The following is a 19,948-nucleotide window of genomic DNA, read 5'->3' as shown; positions in this document are numbered from 1 at the left end:
ATCAGCTTTTTCAATTCAGATTTTTAAAAAAAGAATATAAACTATCATTGGTAAAGCTGCATGCTTGTCGTTCTAGAGAGAGACTACTAAAAGCAGATATATAGCTCATTAGTAAATGAAATCAGTGTATTTCCTGCCTCCCTAGACAAAAATAATGCTTTCTAATTTCAGCTTACTGAACAGTTACTTGCAAAGCTATTTTTGTCTTGAGAACAGCAGTAGGCAGTTTATAGCTTGTGTGTAGTAGTACCCACATATTTTGAGGGAAATAGGCAGCTTGGGGTTCAATGGGCTCTAGAAGGTCTCAGGCAAGGAATTGGCACCCTCTGCTGCTACCCACGCAGGCACCCAATTGGGAGCATGCTCAGAGCCTTTTGGAATGATCTGAACCTCAGGAGCTTGGGACACTCTTGGACACGCCTTTGTGTTGGATACTCTCTCTTCCTTGGGCTTCAGAGAAAGCGCCTGCTCTTGGTTCTCTTCTTTACCTCTCCCTTATCCCTTCATGGGAATGCCCCTTTGTCTATTCTTTTCCCTTGGCAGTCTCATTCAACCTCAAGCTTCAACTACTCCTGGGGTGTGCAGTACCCATATTCAGGCCTGACCTCTCCATCATTGGCCCGTTTTCTCAGTTTGGCAACCCTTTGCTTGTCCTAGCCCTCCCGTCATTTTTTTACATTTCTACTTCTGTGACATTTTGCTTCCCATCTTTCAAATCTGACTGCTACCAGACCTGGGTTATTCTAATTAACATCTAACTAGTCTTCTTGCCTCCACTGTTACCTTCTCTAATCTGGTCTATACCAGACTAGACTTTCCTGTACATAAATCTTGCAACGTCATTCCCGTTTTCTTTTTTTTTTTTCCCTTTTTCTTTTTTTTTTTTTAGTGAGACAATTGGGGTTAAGTGACTTGCCCATGGTCACACAGCTAGTAAGTGTCAAGTGTCTGAAGCCGGATTTGAACTCAGGTACTCCTGAATCCAGGGCCGGTGCTTTAACCACTGCGCCATCTAGCTGCCCCTATTCCCGTTTTCAAAAGCCAGATGTTTTGGCTAAGAATTGGAAGTGAAAGGAATGCCCATCAAATTGGGGAATGGCTAAACAAACTGTGGTATATGATGGTGATGGAATATTATTGTGCTACAAGAAATGACAAGCAGGATGGCTTCAGAAGGGCCTGAAAAGACTTGTATGAACTGATGTCTAGTGAAGTGAGCAGAACCAAGAGAACGTTGTGCACAGTGACAGCAATATTGTTTGATGAACTGTGAATGACTTAACTATTCTCAGAAATACAATGATCCAAGACAATCCCAAAGGTCTAATGATGAAGCATACTATCCACCTCCAAAGAAAGAACTGATATTGATGGAACACAGACTGAAGCATGCTATTTTTCACTTTCTTTCATTTTTCTTCTTTTAATCAAGTTTTCTTGTACAAAATGACAAATATTGGTTATACTTTGCATAATCATACATGTATAACCCATATCTAATTGCTTGCTGCCTCAGGGAAAGGAGAAGGGAGGGAGGGAATGAGGGATAAAAATTTGAACCCAAAACTATAAATAAAAATGTTTATTATGGGGGCAGCTAGATGGCGCAGTAGTAAAGCAGCAGCCCTGGATTCAGGAGTAACTGAGTTCAAATCCAACCTCAGACACTTGACACTTACTAGCTGTGTGACCCTGGGCAAGTCACTTAACCCTCATTGCCCTGCAAAAAACCCAAACCAAAAAAAACCAAAAAAAACCAAAAAACAAACAAAAAAATGTTTATTACATTAAAAAAAACCACAGGGGGCAGCTAAGTGACATAGTGGATAAAGCACTGGCCCTGGATTCAGGAAGACCTGAGTTCAAATCTGACTTCAGACACTTGACCCTTACTAGCTGTGTGACCCTGGGCAAGTCACTTAATCCTCATTGCCCTGCAAAAACAAAAACAAAAACAAAAGCAAAACACAAATGTTCCCTCTTACCTCTTGAATCAAGTGTTAACTCCTTTGTCAGGTATTCGAGGGCCCCCCTTTCTAGCCTTAGCTTATATTCTTTTGCAATCTAGCCAAACTGGGTTACTCTGCCCTTTGAATACGCCGTGCCTTTCCTGCCTCTGTGACTCAGTGCTCTCCCTCCCTTTTCAGAGCTGAATAATTGTTCCTCATGCATCCTTTAAAGCTCAGCTGAGATGCCTACTCCCCAAAGCCTCAAGATGCTAACAGCCTTCTCACATAGCCTTCACTTGACCTCACTTAGTATCAGTCTAATGAAGGTAGATGATATTGTGCGTTATCGAGAGTTCCATAAAGACGAGGATGGCATTTTATCTAGATTTTCTCTTTGGCTCAGCACCAAGCACAGCAGGCACTCAGTAAATAATTGATGTGCAAATTAATGAGGTTGGATTTTATTCCAGGAGCTCTGGTTGGGTTTTTTTTTTCTTTTAGAGAGAAACCATCTTTCCATTTTTTCTTTCTTTTTCTCTTGCCTCTTAACAAGAGGTTCCTCAGCCATTTGTCCCCATTTTTTTTTTTTTTTTAGTGAGGCAACTGGGGTTAAGTGACTTGCCCAGGGTCACACAGCTAGTAAGTGTTAAGTGTCTGAGGCCGGATTTGAACTAAGGTACTCCTGACTCTAGAGCCGGTGCTCTATCCACTGTGCCATCTAGCTGCCCCTTCTCAGCCATTTGTAATATTCCTGAATCTCTTTAGAAATAAGTTCTGCACAAATGCAAATTCTTCACGACACAGTCTTCCCTGTTTTTCCTTCTGGTTCTCCTGGAGATTTCCTTTTCTGCATCACATAGCCGTCGTGTCATATTATTCCTTAGCCTGGACAGTCACTTTGGAGTTGTACTTACTGAGCCTGGTTCTCTGGCACCCAAAATAAATGTCAAACAAGCCTGACAGGGCTTTGTGGGCTCATTAAAAGCTATTGGGCAGGGTCTTAGAAGAGAGCAGCGTATGCTCCACTTTGTGGAGAGATTCACGGGTGGATGGCGGAGGCTCCTGTTGGAGGGATGATGATACCTGTTGCATCAAGCCACAAAACTTTGGAGAACCCCCTTGAGAAGACGTGTGACCCCTCAGAAGAGTTCTGTCTGTGCCTCCACACAAGAAAAGTCAAGTGGATAAAGAGTTTACATTGTCCAGATGATGCTCGCCCTGGGCTCCTTGGAGGTCATGGGAGTGGAGCGCCAGGTTCTGGCATGCCAACAGAGCTCCGAGGATGGTCTTGGCCACAGAGGACTGGCCCAGCTAAATGGAAAGCCTTATTGGCAGGAGGCCGGCTCCTTGCTGCTGGTTATCATTTTAAAGTTTTTCCCATGATACTCCCAGAAAGAAAACAAAAGTGCCGCATCGCTAGGGGACGGGCACTGTTTGCAGATTGCCTACAGCATCGCCATGTCACGTTGTGCTCTGGTCATTGGCCCCCTTTCCAGAGGCTTGTGATTGGGAGCTGGGTTTGAATCAAGCCCATCTTGGTGGTCTGAGGCCATATTTGAACTAAGTCTTCCTGACTCCAGGCCTGCACTCTGTGCGCTGCAGCGCCACCTAGCGGCCTCTTGATTTTTCTGATCATTACAATTTAGAGCCTTTTCTCACGTGGTAACTGAGACCTCGTTTTCCCCTGCCTCCGGCCTGTTCACAGGCTTTGACCATTCTTCCATTGGGGAATGGTTCCTGTTTGGTTCTTATTATTCTCAAAGCTCAGGCAGAGAAATGGTTGGAATTCTGGGGGAAATTTCTGCTCCTCAGGAATCAATTCTGGTTCTTTAACATCTGGATCATCTTTGAATCTCCCTCCCATTAGAGGCCAGGATTCCTTCTCTGTCACCAGGGTCACCGACTGTACCATTCAGTGTCTGCTTGTGCTCTACTCTTCCCTTCTCCATTCGCCAGACTTGAGCTCATCCTTCACCAGCCACCTCTGATTGCCCTCGTGAAACATTTCTGGACTCCTGTAGCTCTGAAAATGCCTGAAGCACGTGCTCAGTAGGCTGGGCTCATGGTCATAGGCACAGAGTCTCAGGGAGGGAAGGGACGATGGAAAGAACATGGCCTGGAGTCAGGACCCAGTTTCAAAGCCTGCTTCTGATGATGAATACTGGTGTGACCATGGGTAAGATGTTTCACCTCTCTGGGCCCGAATTTCCTACTTTGTAAAAGGAGGAGGTTGGACTAGGTGCCTCTCAGCTTTGGATCTAGAAGCCTCTGATTCCCTGACCTCAGAGGCTCTGGAGTCTAATCCATACCTGAAGAAGAATCTCCTCAAGTAAGCATTTATTAAATACCTACTTTGTACCAGACACTGGGAATACAAATGCAAAAAGGTTCGTGACCTCAAGAATATACATCCTAATACTGAGGTAGCATGTCTACGCACAAAGCATATACAAGGTAACCTGACCAGAGAGGAGATGGGGGAAAGAGGTTGGGAGCCCAGAAGGCCTTATGTAGAAGGTGGCCCTTGAAGTGACTCTGAGAAAGCAAGGTGATGAGGGTAGGCATTCCAGGCATGGGAAGCAGCCTGTGCAAAGGCGGGAATATGGAGAATGAATGAATAAATGAAAAACATTAAGCACACACCTTGTGCCCAGAAATATCCTAAATCCTGGGGAAGCAGATACAAAAGCTGATACACAGGGGCAGCTAGGTGGTCCAGCGGATAGAGCATCGGCCCCGGATTCAGGAGTACCTGAGTTCAAATCCGGCCTCAGACACTTGACACTTATTAGCTGTGTGACCTTGGACAAGTCACTTAACCCCCATTGCCCCACCAAAAAAAAAAGTCTAGGCTGTGAACCTGGGAGACTATAGGGAGGTGGTGCCATCAACAGAAAGAGGTGTGGGTTTGGGGAGAAAGTTCTTTTTAGCCATGTTGATTCTGAGATGCCTGGGACGTGCATGTTGAATTGTCCATTTGGAGATGCTGGAATGGAGTTCAGCAGTGGATAAATGTATCTGGAAATCATCTGAATGGAGATGATGATTAAGCCCAGGGGAACTGATCAGGTCATCGAGTAAGAGGATGGAGCACAGAGCCTTGGGGGACACCCACAGTCTGGAGGTGGGGCAGGGCTACAATGCCATAAAGGACACTGGAAAGTCAGATAGGCAGGAGAGTATGGACCACGGTGGCCAGTGATGGATAGAGCATGGAGAAAAACCCAGAGACCTCATTGGGAGCTTTGGAGAAGCCCAACCATAGAGGGAGTGGAGGACAGTGAGAGGAGTTGAAGGCCAGGCAGTGTCCACCAAGGCTTTTGCCCAACAACCTCCAGAGAGGCTTTCACGGCTACAAAGTTGTTCCTTACATCAAACCTGATCCTGTCTTCTGCAGCTTCCCACTCCTTTGGAAACGAGTAGAACAAATCCATCCCTCTTTCCCATGCAGCCCTTCAGTATTTAAAGACAGCCAAGTCTTCTCAGGGTGTCTTACTCTGAAGACAGTGCCTGGGGGCAGGCGTAAAGGGTGTGGAATTTTATCTCCATATTTGGGATGTAGAAAAAACATGGGGCTCAGAGCCTCAATCGTGGAAGGGCCCGGGAGGAGTGGATGGGTCGGGCCCAGGTCAATACCATGACTCCCCTAGAACCAGTGAGACCTAGATGAGGACTTTGCTAGAGCTTTAAGCAGCCTATTGGTCAGCCATAGTCAACAGAGAGGATCCAGACCTAGAGGGTATGCTCCTACCCAGTTTGAAGAGGTTCCCTTTATCCTTTTACCATCATCACCTCTCCTCCCGATCAGAGAGTTGGGTGTCTGGCAATCAAAATGATGATGACGATGATAGCTAGCACTTCCATAGAGTTTTTTTTGGGGAGGGGGGCAATGAGAGTTAAGTGACTTGCCCAGGGTCACACAGCTAGTAAGTGTCTGAGGCTGGATTTGAACTCAGGTTTTCCTGACTCCAGGCCTGGCGCTCTATTCACCACTGCCACTGAGCTGCCCAAAGCAGTGATATCAAACTGAAATAGAAACCCACCCCTATGGCTGCCTTTTGACTTAGAAAACCACACATTCACATAATCTGTGACATACTATATTGTTTATTCATTTTGTTACTCGGTTCCCAATTCTGTGTTGACAGCTCTGGTATAAAGTTTGCTGAAGTTGGCCCTGTGTTGAAACTAGACTCTCCTGCCCCTTTGGGCACCTACTTTTTTACCCCTCTGGGTCTCCATTTCCTCCACTATAAATTAAAAGGGCTGGATTTAATGACCTCTAATGTCTATTACGGGCAGCTAGGTGGTACCATGGTGAAATAAGGAAGACTTTTCATCAGTTCAAATCCAGCCTGAGATACTTACTAGCTGGGTGACCCTGAGCAAGTCACTTAACCCTGTTTGCCTCAATTTCCTCATCTGTAAAATGAGCTGGAGAAGGAAATGGCAGACTCCTCCAGTCTCTCTGCCAAGAAGACCCCAAGTGGGGTCAGGAAGAATTGGGACACAATTGGAAGCAATAGAACAATGAACAAAAGTCTATTACATCTTCACTTGATGATACTGGAGCTAAGACTTGTGGTGTTATCCTGATTCAAGTCTTTCTGTTCTGATCTCTGTTCCACTCAACCATGGCTTAAATTCCTGGTAAATCTCCTGGTGCTGTGTTCTGGACATCTGCCTGTATATAGTTGGAATCCACTGACTTCTGGCTTCTTAGCTGCCCAGCACTGGCTTCCTCCTGTCTCCTCCCAATTAATGAGCCTCACTTAGCTGGCAAATCAGCCTCCTGGAGAGAGACATTGCCACCTCTCTCCTTTCCATTCTTCTTCCTATTAGAACATAAGGCCTTTGAGAAGGGGGTCAGTGTCATCTCTGTCTTCTTATGCCCAGCACCTCACTTAGTGCTTGCATGTAGGTGTTCCATTGAAAAGTCTAAACTACATTCTAGCTGTGCTCCTGCTTCATGATATTATTGAAGTCTAGACCACAATTGTCTTGGTCCAGAATTCCCATCACTATCTGGAATGATTTCCTGTACTTCACAGGTGATCTGTAAAGATTTTAAAAAGAAAATCACGGTCACCAGGGACTGCCCTGGGTTCAATAAGACAAAATCCTGACAAACTAACCTCATTTCCATTTTTTATATTTCTTTACCTGCTTTAGGTAACTTTCTAAGACTGTAAATGTAACAGTTCTGGATGTGTATCAGCTGAGGGAGCGCATTCACCTGAAGTTCCCTACATGCCTGAAATCACAGGTGTGGTTTAGAAAAAAAAAAAGAGATAAAATAAACTGGGGAGCTCCAGGGAAGATGGTTGGCAGAGTGTGCATCTTAATTATTAGCCAGGCATTTAATAAAATCTCTGACAGGGTAATCCCTGTTTCGTTCATTTTGACTCAAATTGCCTACTATTTGAAAAACATTGTGTTAGGCACTAATTACAAAGGCAATCTGCAACAACCACAGTAGTAGCTAGCATTTACATATGCTTTAAGGTTTGCAAAGTGCTTTACCACTATTATCTGAAAGAGTAATTTACAAAGATTATCCTTCACCTCATGTAAATTGTAATCTAGCTGGGAGGGAATGACATATGCTCATTACTACATGATACTACATAATAAGAATAATGCAGAATAGAATCTAAGAGTTCAAAAAAGGCAGATGTCATTTGAATTTGGGTTTTTTTTTGTTTTTTTTTGGTGAGGCAATTGGGGTTAAGTGACTTGCCCAGGGTCACACAGCTAGTAAGTGTTAAGTGTCTGAGGCCAGATTTGAACTCAGGTCCTCCTGAATCCAGGGCCAGTGCTCTATCCACTGCACCACCTAGCTGGCCCCATGAGATGTCATTTGGAAGCCAAGGTCTTGTTTTCAAGAGGATGAGCTGGAACAGGCAGGCCAAAAGAGTACTGAGTCACAGGTTAGTGTTAACCTGGAAGCCCAGGACTCTTAACCTGGTCCTGTTCAGCGTTTTAAATCAGTCATTTGAATGAAAACTTTAGGGAGGAATGTTTATAAAATATATGGGTCACCCAAAGTTTAGAGGAGATAACCTTCTCCATTATTGAATGAAAATACCAAGATTCCAAAAAAGCTTCCCCAGCTGGAGTAATGGGGAAAACCAACAAGTTGAAATCTAATAGACTCAAAAAATCAATTTCATGCTTCATTGAGGAAAAGACCTGAGGGTTTGAGTTGACTGTTAACTCAGCGTGAGCAATAAATAAGTGATAGAGCTGTTAAAAAGCTAATCTAAACTAAGATGGCATTCTTAGGCATGTAGTATTCAAATACAAGGAGATAAGAGTCCCACTGCATGCTGCTTTCTGTTCATTTCTGGGATCTGTGTGTCTGAATTGGGCAACCAAGATGGTGAGGGGTCTGGAAAATGAGCCATTGAGGAATTTGGGGAAGGCACCCTGGAAAAGAAAAGAGCTGAAGGGAGTCTAGGGATTCTTTTCAAATATTTGGAGAACGTTTATATAGAAAAGGGAGAAGCGAGGTGACATAGTAGATGAAGAGTTAGATCGGGAATCAGGAAGACATGAATTCAAATCAAGCCTCAGCCATTTACCAGCTATGTGACCCTGGGCAAGTCACTTAACTTTTCTCTGTCTCAGTTTACTCACCTGCAAAATGGGAATAATAATAGCATCTACCTCACAGGATGGTTGCAGGAATAAAATGAAATTCTTTGTAAAAGTTCTTTGTAAACCTTAAAGCTCTATGTAGGTGCTGGTGATGATGGTGTTATAGTATGGTTATTGTTATTCAGATTTCTCCCTGAAGTAAATGGAAGTTACAGGGATGACAACTTGGTTCCATATAAGGAATAATTTTCTAATAATTGTTCAGTCATGTCTGATTCTTTTTTTTTTGTGTGTGTGTGTGTGTGAGGCAGTTGGGGTTAAGTGACTTGCCCTGGGTCACACAGCTAGTAAGTGTCAAATGTCTGAGGCCGGATTTGAACTCAGGTCCTCCTGACTCCAGGGCTGGTGCTCTATCCACTGCACCACCTAGCTGCCCCATGTCTGATTCTTCATGACCTTATGGACCATGACACACCAGGCCCCTTCTGTCCTCCACTATCTCCCAAATTCTATATTTATCCATCTCATCCTCTGCCATTCTCTTTTCCTTTTGCCTTCAATCTTTCCCAACATCAAGGTCTCTTCCAGTGAGTCCCATCTTCTCATTATGTGGCGGAGTATTTGGCTAGAAGGGGCAGCTAGGTGATACAGTGGATAGAGAGCTGGGCCTGCAATCTAGAAGACATCTTCCTGAGTTCAAATCTAGCCTGAATCACTTACTAGCTACGTGCGACCCTGGGCAAGTCACTTAACCTTCTTTGCCCCAGCTCCTCATCCATAAAATGAGCCGGAGATGGAAATTGAGAACCACTCCAGTATCCTTCCTACCTGTCAGATATTTCTGTGTTGGGTGGAAAGTTGGACTCAAGAAGCTCAGTAGTCCCTTCTAGTTTTGACATGTGGTGGCTCTGGTCTTCTGTAACTTCCGAGGAGAGAAGCTTCCAGTGTACACTGGTTATGAGAATAATATGCCAGTTGTATTAGATGAGATGAGCTGTTGAGGGGGAAAGAAATATTTGCATAAAATAACCTGAAAAAAATCTTATCCAAAATATTCGGGGAATTGACTAGATTATCCCTGTGTTGTTTGAAATATTGGGGACTAGCCTTTTTCTGCCTAAATTACTGGGCAACTAGACTGGGGTTTCTAAGATATATATATATATATATATATATATATATATATATATATATATATATATATATATATATATATATATATACACACACACATTTTTTCTCAATAAATGTTATATATATATATATATATATATATATATATATATATATATATATGGGGGAGACCTTATTTATACCAAAATATTGCTAGCACCTGTTTGTGTGGCTGAAAAAAATAGGTAAACAGACCAAAAACTGAAAACGAAGTGGTTGTCCATCGATGACAAATGGAAGGATAAAGAGATTGTGGCATTTGAAGGTCTGTATATGAATGAATAATCCTATGCTATAAAAAAAACAACAAACACGAATTATTCAGAGGAACCCAGAAAGGTAGGTAGGAAGGAATAACAATATAGAAAGCGGCCCGAGAATGAACGTAAGGAAGACCTACGCTAAAGGGCCAATCCTGGTTCCAGGATCACATGATAAAACACTTCTTTTCTGTGCACCAAGAAGCAGGGACCCCGTGTCGTACAGGCTGCCAAAGTGGTCCATTGTTCAGCTTTGTTTAATACGAAAGAGGGTTCAGTGGGAAAGGGATATGTTGAGAAATAGCTGAGGCATGAAAGACCAAAAGGCATCAATATCATTTGAAAATCATCCATTGGACATGGAAGAACATCTTTGCTGGTCATTGGGGGAGAAACCATTTACTTTGCTAAGCTTTGGAAAGTAACGTTTTGGTGCTTCTTCCACTTGCTTATTTAGGGAAGGGAAGGCAATAATAGTGTCTCCTGTGTGCTAAGTGCTTTGGGTGCTATTATTATCCAGAATGTACAGTCAAGGAAACCAAGGCAGACAGAGGTGACATGACTTGCTCATGGTCCCACAGCCAGCAAGTGTCTGAGGCTGTATTTGAACTCAGGCCTTCCTAAGTCGAGACCCAGCTCTCTCAACTACATCTCACCAGCTGTTGTTTCTCTTGACAATGCCCTCTTCTTCATTTTGACTACATTTTTTTCTCAATAAATGTTATACTTAGTAGCCTTAGGAAATGATTGATGGAAGAAAAAGTTTGTCTAATTAAGGTATTGGGTTTTCTTATACCATATGTAATTAAAATTCCTTAATGATTGTAATCAGGAATAAAGGTTTCTTACAATTTCGTTTGTGTAATAGAATATAAACATGCATTTGTGCTGTTTTTCCTATTATTATTTAAGGCCGAGGCTTTAATTCAAAAGGCTGCCTGTCCTGGAGGGCATGGGGGCCTCTGGCCTGCTGAAAAGGGTCAGACATTTGCTCCATGGGAAGTCTTTCTTTCCAGGACTTGACAATAGGCCAGAAACAACCATTGCCAACCAAACTTGTGAAGCTCCCAGGAGGGGGAGAAACTCACTTTCCTCTTTTTTTATTGGATGTTTTCTCTGAAAAAGGTTTATAGGGTGTTCACAGGGTAAAAACATTGAAAGAAAATAAAAAGAATTGGAAAGAGAAAATGAAAAAAAAAATGCCCTAAAATGCCTAAATTAGCAAAGTAATCCAATGTCCAAGGATGTTCCTCTACCAAGACACTTCTCAGTGAAAAAGCTGAGTTCAGGCAGGACCCTGCTTGATGGAATGGAGGTGACAGCTCAATGTCCTGAACATATCAGGTACTTAATAAATACTGGTTCCATTGAAGGAAACTCAAAGAGCTATATTTTTCTAAGTTTCCCATATTCAGCATTGCTTATGGCACAATAAAGGGTAGCTAGGTGTCTCTGAAGTGGATAGAGCATCATGCCTGGAGTCAGGAAGACCTGAGTTCAAATCCAGCCTCAGACACTTACTGGCTGTGTGACCCTGGGAAAGCCACTTAGTCCTGTTTCCCTCAGTCTCCTCATCTGTAAAATGAGCTGGAGAAGGAAATGACAAATTTCTCCATTGTCTTTGCCAAGAAAATCCCAAAAGAGGTCATGAAGAGTCTGTCATTCCTGAGCAACAACAACAAATTTGTAATTTTTAGGGCAACTAGGTGGCTCAGTAGATAGAATAATGGACTTGAAGTCAGGAAGACTCATCTTCCTGAGTTCAGATCTGGCCTTAGACATTTACTAGCTATGTGACCCTGGGCAAGTCTCCTAACCCTGTTTCCCTCAGTTTCATCATTTATAAAATGAGCTGCAGAAGGAAATGACAAACCACTCCAGTGTCTCTGCCAAGAAAACCCCAAATGGGGTCAGGAAGCATCAGAAACAGTTGAAATGACTGAACAACAACATAGCACAATGATATTCCATCACGGTCACTTACCACACCCAGCCCTTCCCCATTCAGTGGCCACACACACATCATGTTTCCAGTTCTTTGCTGCAAGAAAAAGCAAATGGTTTTCTTTCATTCAGTAGAACAGCACCATGAAGGACCAGAGTTAATGAACCAATTTATGTATCTTAATGGGGGGAGAATGAATATTGCTATAAGCTACTTTGTGATGACAGGGCTACAGTATTGAGACAGCAAATACTCTTTGGAGAGAGCGTGGGTCATAGAGGCAAGACAACCTGGCTTTCAGTTCTCCCTCTGATACTTGTGGTCGGATAAGTCATTTTAACCTCTTGGGGCTTGGGCCTTCAGCTTCCTTTTCAGTAAAATGGGAGTGGTAGCGCTTGCCTCTCCAGGCTCAACATGAGATGTTAGAACTTCTGAATGAGCTTAAAACTGCATTAAGACTTTGGGGAGGACACTGTAGACACGGAGCTTTGAGGACTCTACGTTCTCTATAAATGTCAGTTGTTCAGACTTCTCCTGCTGAGTCATTTCCAATAGGATCTTCCAGTATCACTTTACACTTTAAGCAAGCACATGGCTGCTGGCATAAACATGTCCTGACCTTTCTAAGGTGCTACCTTGAAAGAAAAGCGAGGTGATCAGAAGGCCCTGGGGGCTCTCCAGGCTTCAAGGGAGCCACTTTATTCTGAGGAAGGCTCATCACTGATGTGTTCTGTGGTCTTAGTTCATTCTTCCTATTTCCTTAACTAAATGAGGACAGTCCCTAATATCTGTCACTCTCCCATTCCACAGTGATAGGAGGATGGTGCCTTGTGTTCTTTTAGTCTATCCAAAGAAAGGCACCATGTACCTAAAAGCTATTTTTGCAAAGCTATAAAAAACTACTCCTGAAAGTGAATATCACTGATGGAGAATATACTTTATTTAAGTGAAGTCTAAGACCTGTTCTTTCAGAAATCCAAAAGCTATTGCTAATGTAAGCCTGATGGTATATCCATCAATACCAGATATCTTAGTCACTGTAAACAATATTAAATTCCATTGATCTGCCACTCAGGATTTTCTTTAGCCCCAGGTGGCTAGCTGTGTGACACTGCCTAATAATGGGGCCAGGGGAATATTTGAAGCTGTGGTGGTCATTTGAGAGGGTTGAAGCTAGACAGTGACTGACCAGTGTAACAAATGAGGTTCAAAGCACTGAAACATGAAGGTAGTGGGGGTTGTGAATGTTTTACATTAGTCTAAAAAAACAGTGATCCCTTTACATAAAAGGAGTCATTACTGTGGCCACAAATGCAGTTGGGAAGGGATCAAGGATGCTACCAAATGTCTTTCCATGAAGAATCTTGCAGATGGGATATTTCTGTGAATTGAGGAGAGTCTGACCAGACTCCTCTGCCATGGATGACATCTCCTGGGAATTGTTAGGCTAAGCAGAGGGCTCCAAGATAAAAACAAAACCAAAAAAAAAAAACTGACAGTGAGAAATCTTTGCCAGAAGAATAGAGTGAATGCACGATCCTAAGAGTCCAGCTGTTTATGGGAAGCAGGGGAAGTAGGGGTCAAAGAGAACATATTAAATTAAAAAAAGATTTCTTTTACTTTCTTTATTTGTTACCCTCACAAAGAAGGCTGAAGGTAGAATCCCTTGACTCCCACAACTACTATGTAACAATGGGTGAAAATGAAAATTTTATACACACACGTATTTGCCTTTTGGCTCATTTGTAAGCATGGGATGATTGGCACACTGTCTGGGGTCACTGTTTACATGCTGCTGCTCTCCTCCCTCCCCCTCCTTTTCCACCCTTAAAACACAATTGACACAACCTCTAATCCCTTTGTCCTTTTCATCCACTGACTGTAATAAGCAGGGAGGAAAAGTCCCATCCTGCTTGGGAAAATCTCCATGATAAGAAATGGCACCACTTACTTAGAGCAGGGCTTCTGAACCTAGGGAGAGAGATTCATGAATACATTTCAGGAACAGGAACTTAGATGGAGAAAAATTTATCCTTATTTTCATTAGCCTGGAACTGAAATCTATCTTTTTTCCTTCGTTTATTTAAAAGCCTTATTCCACGAAAGGGTCTATAGACATTATCAGACCTCCAATGAAGTCCATGCCCAAAACAAAAATGTTAAGACCCTCTGATTTAGAGGTTCTGGCACTGGGGGAGTCCTAAGAACCTTAGATGCCATCTAGTTTAGCCCCCTTTAAAAAGAAATGCTTTAGGGGGGCAGCTAGGTGGCGCAGTGGATAAAGCACAGCCCTGGATTAAGGACAACCTGAGTTAAAATCTGGCCTCAGACACTTGACACTCCCTAGCTGTGTGACCTCAGGCAAGTCACTTAACCCCCATTGCCCCACCAAAAAGAAAGAAAGAGAGAAAGAGAGAAAGGAAGGAAGGAAGGAAGGAAGGAAGGAAGGAAGGAAGGAAGGAAGGAAGGAAGGAAGGAAGGAAGGAAGGAAGGAAGGAAGGAAGAAAAAAGAAATGCTTTAGATTTGCCTTTTTTATATCAATATCGAATCTCTCCAATTCCCTCCTCACCCCCAACATTGTCAGTCCCCAGACTTGGGAATGAATTAGATTTAAGTGACGCAGAGGTCCACAAAGTCCTCAGCCTTACTCCATCTTCCAGAGTTGTGGTGGTCCAAGAGCAGGACAAACGTCAAGATGACTGGCAGGATGCAGACCTTGGATGCCTGACTAAGCTCTGTGTGCTGCACACCACAAGCTGCAGTCATCTTTATGGACATTAGAACAAATTGTTCTCATCTGTCCATTCTGCCAGGGATAATCTACACATACTTGGGGTAGACATCCCCCCAGATCTCTGATAGGTTTGAGGACCATGGTCTACCCTCAGCCTGAGTTAGCCTGTCTGCTGAGATGGTTTTACTGGGTATGGTCAATGTTAATATTGCAGCTTCTTGGAGCCATCAGTGAGAGTTAGGCGGCATGTGGACACCAATGGTGAATGAGCTTGATAAGCCCTCGTACCAGAGGTGATAGTCCTCCCTAATACCCCATACCCTCCCACCCCCAATAGGACCTTTATTACAAAGTTCAGCCACTTAAGACAAATTAATCCATTGGCCACGTCTGACAATGTATCTGCCAGACTTGTATAGCCTACTACCCTTACTGAGAGGCAGGAAGGAGGAAGTTTCATTCATCATCAGCCATGAGAAATGGAGATTGGGCGCTGCATTGACCAGTGTTCTGATGGATCTGAATTTTGCCATCCTTTACATGATAATGTTTATGTCAGAAGTTGTTCTCTTAGTTCTAGTTATTTTACCCGGCATCAGTTTATAGAAGGCTTCCCAGGTTTCTCTGAATTCTCCAGATTCAACAAATCCAACAGATTCTATTATAATTATAAGCCAACATTTGTTCAGCCAATTCCTGATCCATAGAGGACTTCACTTTGTTTCCAGGTTTTGTTTTTGCTTGTGTGTGTGTGTGTGTGTGTGTTTGGTTTTTTGTTGTTGTTGTTTGTTTGTTTTGCTACTTCATAACATACTGTTATAAACTATTTTGGCAAATATGGGCCTTTCCCTCAAGGAGATCAAAGACTCTCTTGCCTCAGATACTGGCTCTTTGACACTGGGCAGGGCACAATTTTTCTGTCTCAATTTCTTTATTTACAAAGTGGGAATGATAATATTATTAGGATCAGACGAGCTAATAATGTACATAAAGTGTTCTACAAACTGTACAACATTGATGAGGAGGAGGAGGCTCAAAGGGCTTGTACAGTTTTGGTCACCTTTCTAGCGGAGCTCCAAATTCTTTTCCAGAACCTCAACCCTTCATTTTATAAATGAGGAAACAGGGCTAGAGAGAAGGGATGGGCTGAAGGTCAGACATTGAATTTCTTATTTGTAAGCAATGTTATCCCCACTCTCCACCCCCAAGTGACAAGGCTAATGACAGGAAAATATAGAGGAAGAATTTCCATTAAGTTTTAAAAAATAGAATTTGACAACAATTTGTAATAATCATTTATTCAATAAATTCCTACTACGTGCAAGGGCCTGGGCTAAGCCTTAGAGAAATGAGGTAGCGGGGCGGCTAGGTGGCGCGGTAGATAAAGCACCGGCTCTGGAGTCAGGAGTACCTGAGTTCAAATCCGGCCTCAGACACTTAACACTTATTAGCTGTGTGACCCTGGGCAAGTCACTTAACCCCAATTGCCTCACCAAAAAAAAAAAAAAAAAAAAGAGAAATGAGGTAGGCATGAAGCAGTAGCTAGAAAATGTTGGCTCTAGAATCAAATCCTTTTTCTGTTGTTTACCATCTATCTGAGTGACCTTGGAAAAGTCCCTTAACCTCCCTCAGCCACATTGACTTCATATGTAAAATGAAGAAATTGGACTAGGTGACTCTTGGGGCTCCTTCCACCTCCATGTCTGTGATTCTATGATATAAAGGTATGTATAAAAAAGTCATTCATTCCCTTCCCTTGGGGACTTCACAGTGGTCGATTTAAGGTACCTGACCCCTAAAAACAGAGCAGCCTCCCCAAACAAGCCATGAAATGTGTGCACATATCAAGCAACTGGACGTCTGATATCTGGGATCATTTATTATTTCCACATGTGCTTCTGTTTGAATCAGCAACACTCAAGCTGGAAAACCCGAGGTTCAAGGAGGAATTGAGTGGACAAGTTCTGTCAGAATCAATTTCTTTTCCAGTCATTTCTGTCCCTACGGAGATTCTTCAAAGTAGTTGCTGCTAGTAAAGCAAGATACCGAAAGACTGCATTCTTACAAAAGTAAATCAGTTGGAGGGAAAGAAGTTTCTTTGACTGTCTTGCTTCCAGGTGGCTGTCGTGCGTGGGCAGGTAAGAAAAGGAAAGCTGGGAATAACTGTTTACACTGAATGGAAAGCACCTTCCCTTTTCTCTCCAAACTTGTTTCTTTTGTGACTCCAGATTGCAAATCCCAAATAGCCATCCCCGGCGGCGAGTCCACCCCCCCCCCCTCCCCAAACAACGGTCTTTGCAAAACTTTCAGTTCGGGATTACTTTCTGGATAAAGTTTCTTCAGGCCCATGATGCTTTGCTGAGGCATTGAAATCGCCTCCGTTGAACTGAATAATACAAATGGGTTGTTTCTATGGTATCCACTAAGTGGGATGAAAAGGTGAAACCCTAGATCTTGCTCCAAGAGGTCGTGGTCCGCCCCATCTACTGCTCCCCTACAACTGTCTGTCAAAGAGCCCCTCCCTCCCTTGGTAACTAGTGAAGCAAGTACAAAAAATGAAAAGGAAATTGATTTGGGTCCCTGTTGCCTCCCAGCCTGGGGGGTGGGGTAGGAGGGGGGGGAAGAACCAACCCGAATCCAGGAGTAGATAACCATGCCAACCCCACGCTCCAAGTTTGCCTGGAGCCTTCCTATTGGAGGAGGATTTTAAACTGAAGGTGAGTGAGGAGTGAAGTCAGAGGCAGCCAGACTTTGAACTAACAATAGAGCAGGTTGAATGGAGGCTGGTAAATGCAAACCCTGGAATTGTGAGCCCGGATCACCAGCTATTTCCCGACTGACCTCACACTGGGATTTCGATCTGTCCGGGGAGGCCACCCCTGGAGGGTCGGGCTTTCCAGAGAGACCGTGGATACCTACCTCGCTTTCAAACGGTCACATTTACCGGCCTGAGGTTTCCTCTTTGCTGAAGATGGAATGGTTTGAAAGTTGGCACCCCCACGGAGCGGTGGGTGTGCTGGTCTTGTAGAGGGTAGTGTACTGGCCTCAACAGTCTTCTGAAGCCTCTGAGGCCAAAACTTGCCTCGTGCGCTAATCAGATGTGGGACTGCGGCTTACTTTCTTAACCTCTCTGAGCCTTCTCAGTCTGTAGAATGGAGATTGAGAAGGAGTTAATACGCTGGAAAGAGCAAACGTGTTGGAATAAGAGGAAGGAACAAGGTTAAAATTTTACCTGGGATACTCACTATCCGTGAGACACAGTGGCTTACTTACTCTCTGACTAATCGCTTGGGAAACCCACCGTTTTCCTCTCCGAACAGCCACAAAGTGTATAGAATGGGAAGGGACGGGAAAATAAGAGCTCCAAGGGCGTCTCCCTCACTTTCCCCAGCTAGATGATGGGAATGGAGAGGCTGTATGGGGGTGAGGAAAGAACCCTGGTTCTGGTGTTAGCTGGAGCAAGGTTCAAATTCTACCTCCAAAACTAAGTCATATAATCCCTCTGAGCCTGAGATGCCTCATCTTTCAAATGGTAAGATAGGTCAAAACTCCTTAAACTGTGGGTCGCGACCCTTTATGGGGTCGCATAACAATGTGAAGATCGCGAAATACTTGGCAACTGTAACAGGTTATATAGACCTATCTTATATAGCTATATACCGAGGTCGTGAAAAAAATTTCTCGGGCGAAAAGGAGTCGTGAGTGGGAAAAATTTAAGATCTGACACAGATGATCTCTGAGATCTCTTTCAGTTCTCCTTTTAATCCTGTGAACCTGCCTCACTAGGTGGGCAGGAGGTTCAGAGGGAGTCATGTAGGGGAAACTGCTTTGCCAGCTTTAAATTGCTATTCTAGTTTTAGTTATTATCAAATTTCTGACTAGGAGACTCCTCGCCCCGCACTTGAGCAAAAGTTGCTCTTTATAAGGTAGTAAAAGACAGGGATTTAGATGGGAGGAGTTTCTGGTGCAGCATCCTCATTTAGCGGAAATCCCTGAGTTACCAGGAATGTGAAAGGTCCCGAGTGCCTTGAAACAGGTTATTAGAACCTAAGTAATAGTTTGTAGAAACATGAGGACTGGTAGTGGTGGTAGTGGTGATGTGACGTACTGGAACATGCACAAACTCATATTCCACTTCCACAGGTTGGGGAAAAGTTCTTGCAGAGGGAAACCATTTCTCTGTCTTCCTCTAACCCTCCTTGAGATCATTCTGAACAACCCGAGAAAGGGCACATCTTAGAACTACGCAGCTTGGCTTGGCTTTAAGAGCAGTTCAAAAAAGAAAAGGGAGAAAAAAAGCTCTCTGACTAATACCCTGGAAAGCCAACATTTGCCTCTCTGAACCTCCACAGCGTCTTGGGTTGGTATAGCAGAAGGATAGAAGGAAAGAGGACGGGATGGAGAAGGCTAGACTGAATGAGCTGGGACTGATTGGTTTGAGGGATTCTCCCTACATGCTCTGCAGCTTGCAGATAACCTTTCGGGCAGGTGTCGGTCGGTTCCTAGCTTGCTCATATCTGCTGGCTTACACTTACCATGTCGCCCCGTCCTCCCCATTTGGGGTTTGGAGCGCGAAACAGGGGTCCTGTGTTTGAGGGCGATTTAAACCCCAAAGGAGGATCGCTCTAGAGAAAAAAGTTTCCTCTCTCCAGACCCTGGGGCTGGGTAACTAAGGGCAGAGACTGAATATGTGTGGTGGTGGGGATGTTAGAATAGCGATGGGAATCAGTGAGACGCTGCCTTCCCCTCCTGTCCTCTTCTTCTCTCCCCCCACTCTCCCAGCTCCCCCTGCCTCCAGCATCGGCCTCTAGCCCCAGGTCCTTTGCCCTCTGCCTCCTGCTCCCGGAGCTCCGTTCCATTCTCCTCGGTTCCAGTTCCTGGTTTCCTCGGGAGCTTCGGGGCAACGAGGTGGGGGGCGGGGTGCAGGAGCCCGGGCCGCCCGAGGTTTGAATGAGAAAGACGCTTGTGGCGGCAGCCGGGGCAGAGGCAGCAGCGGCTCCCAGCTCTTTGCACCGCTGTCCGTTCCGGGGACTCTCTTGTGGAGGACAGAAGGCTCTCTCTCTCCCCGGGCTGCTCCCCTCTTTTTTGTTGGCAGGAAAAAGAGTGGCCCCCCAAGTGTTGCAGCGGACAGCACGGGGAGGAAGAGGAGGAGGAGAAGGAGGAAGAGGAGGAAGAAGAAGAGGAGGATAAGAAAGAGGAGGAGGGGGAGGAGGAGGAGGAAGAAGAGCAAGAAGAGGAGGAGGAGGAGGAGCCGAGCCACCAGCTGCGCGCAGGGGTCCTTCGTTC

The sequence above is a fragment of the Dromiciops gliroides genome, chromosome 3, assembly GCF_019393635.1.
Source record: "Dromiciops gliroides isolate mDroGli1 chromosome 3, mDroGli1.pri, whole genome shotgun sequence".
Taxonomy (NCBI): domain Eukaryota; kingdom Metazoa; phylum Chordata; class Mammalia; order Microbiotheria; family Microbiotheriidae; genus Dromiciops; species Dromiciops gliroides.
The sequence above is the reverse complement of the archived record's forward strand: the minus strand, read 5'-3'. Positions refer to the sequence as shown.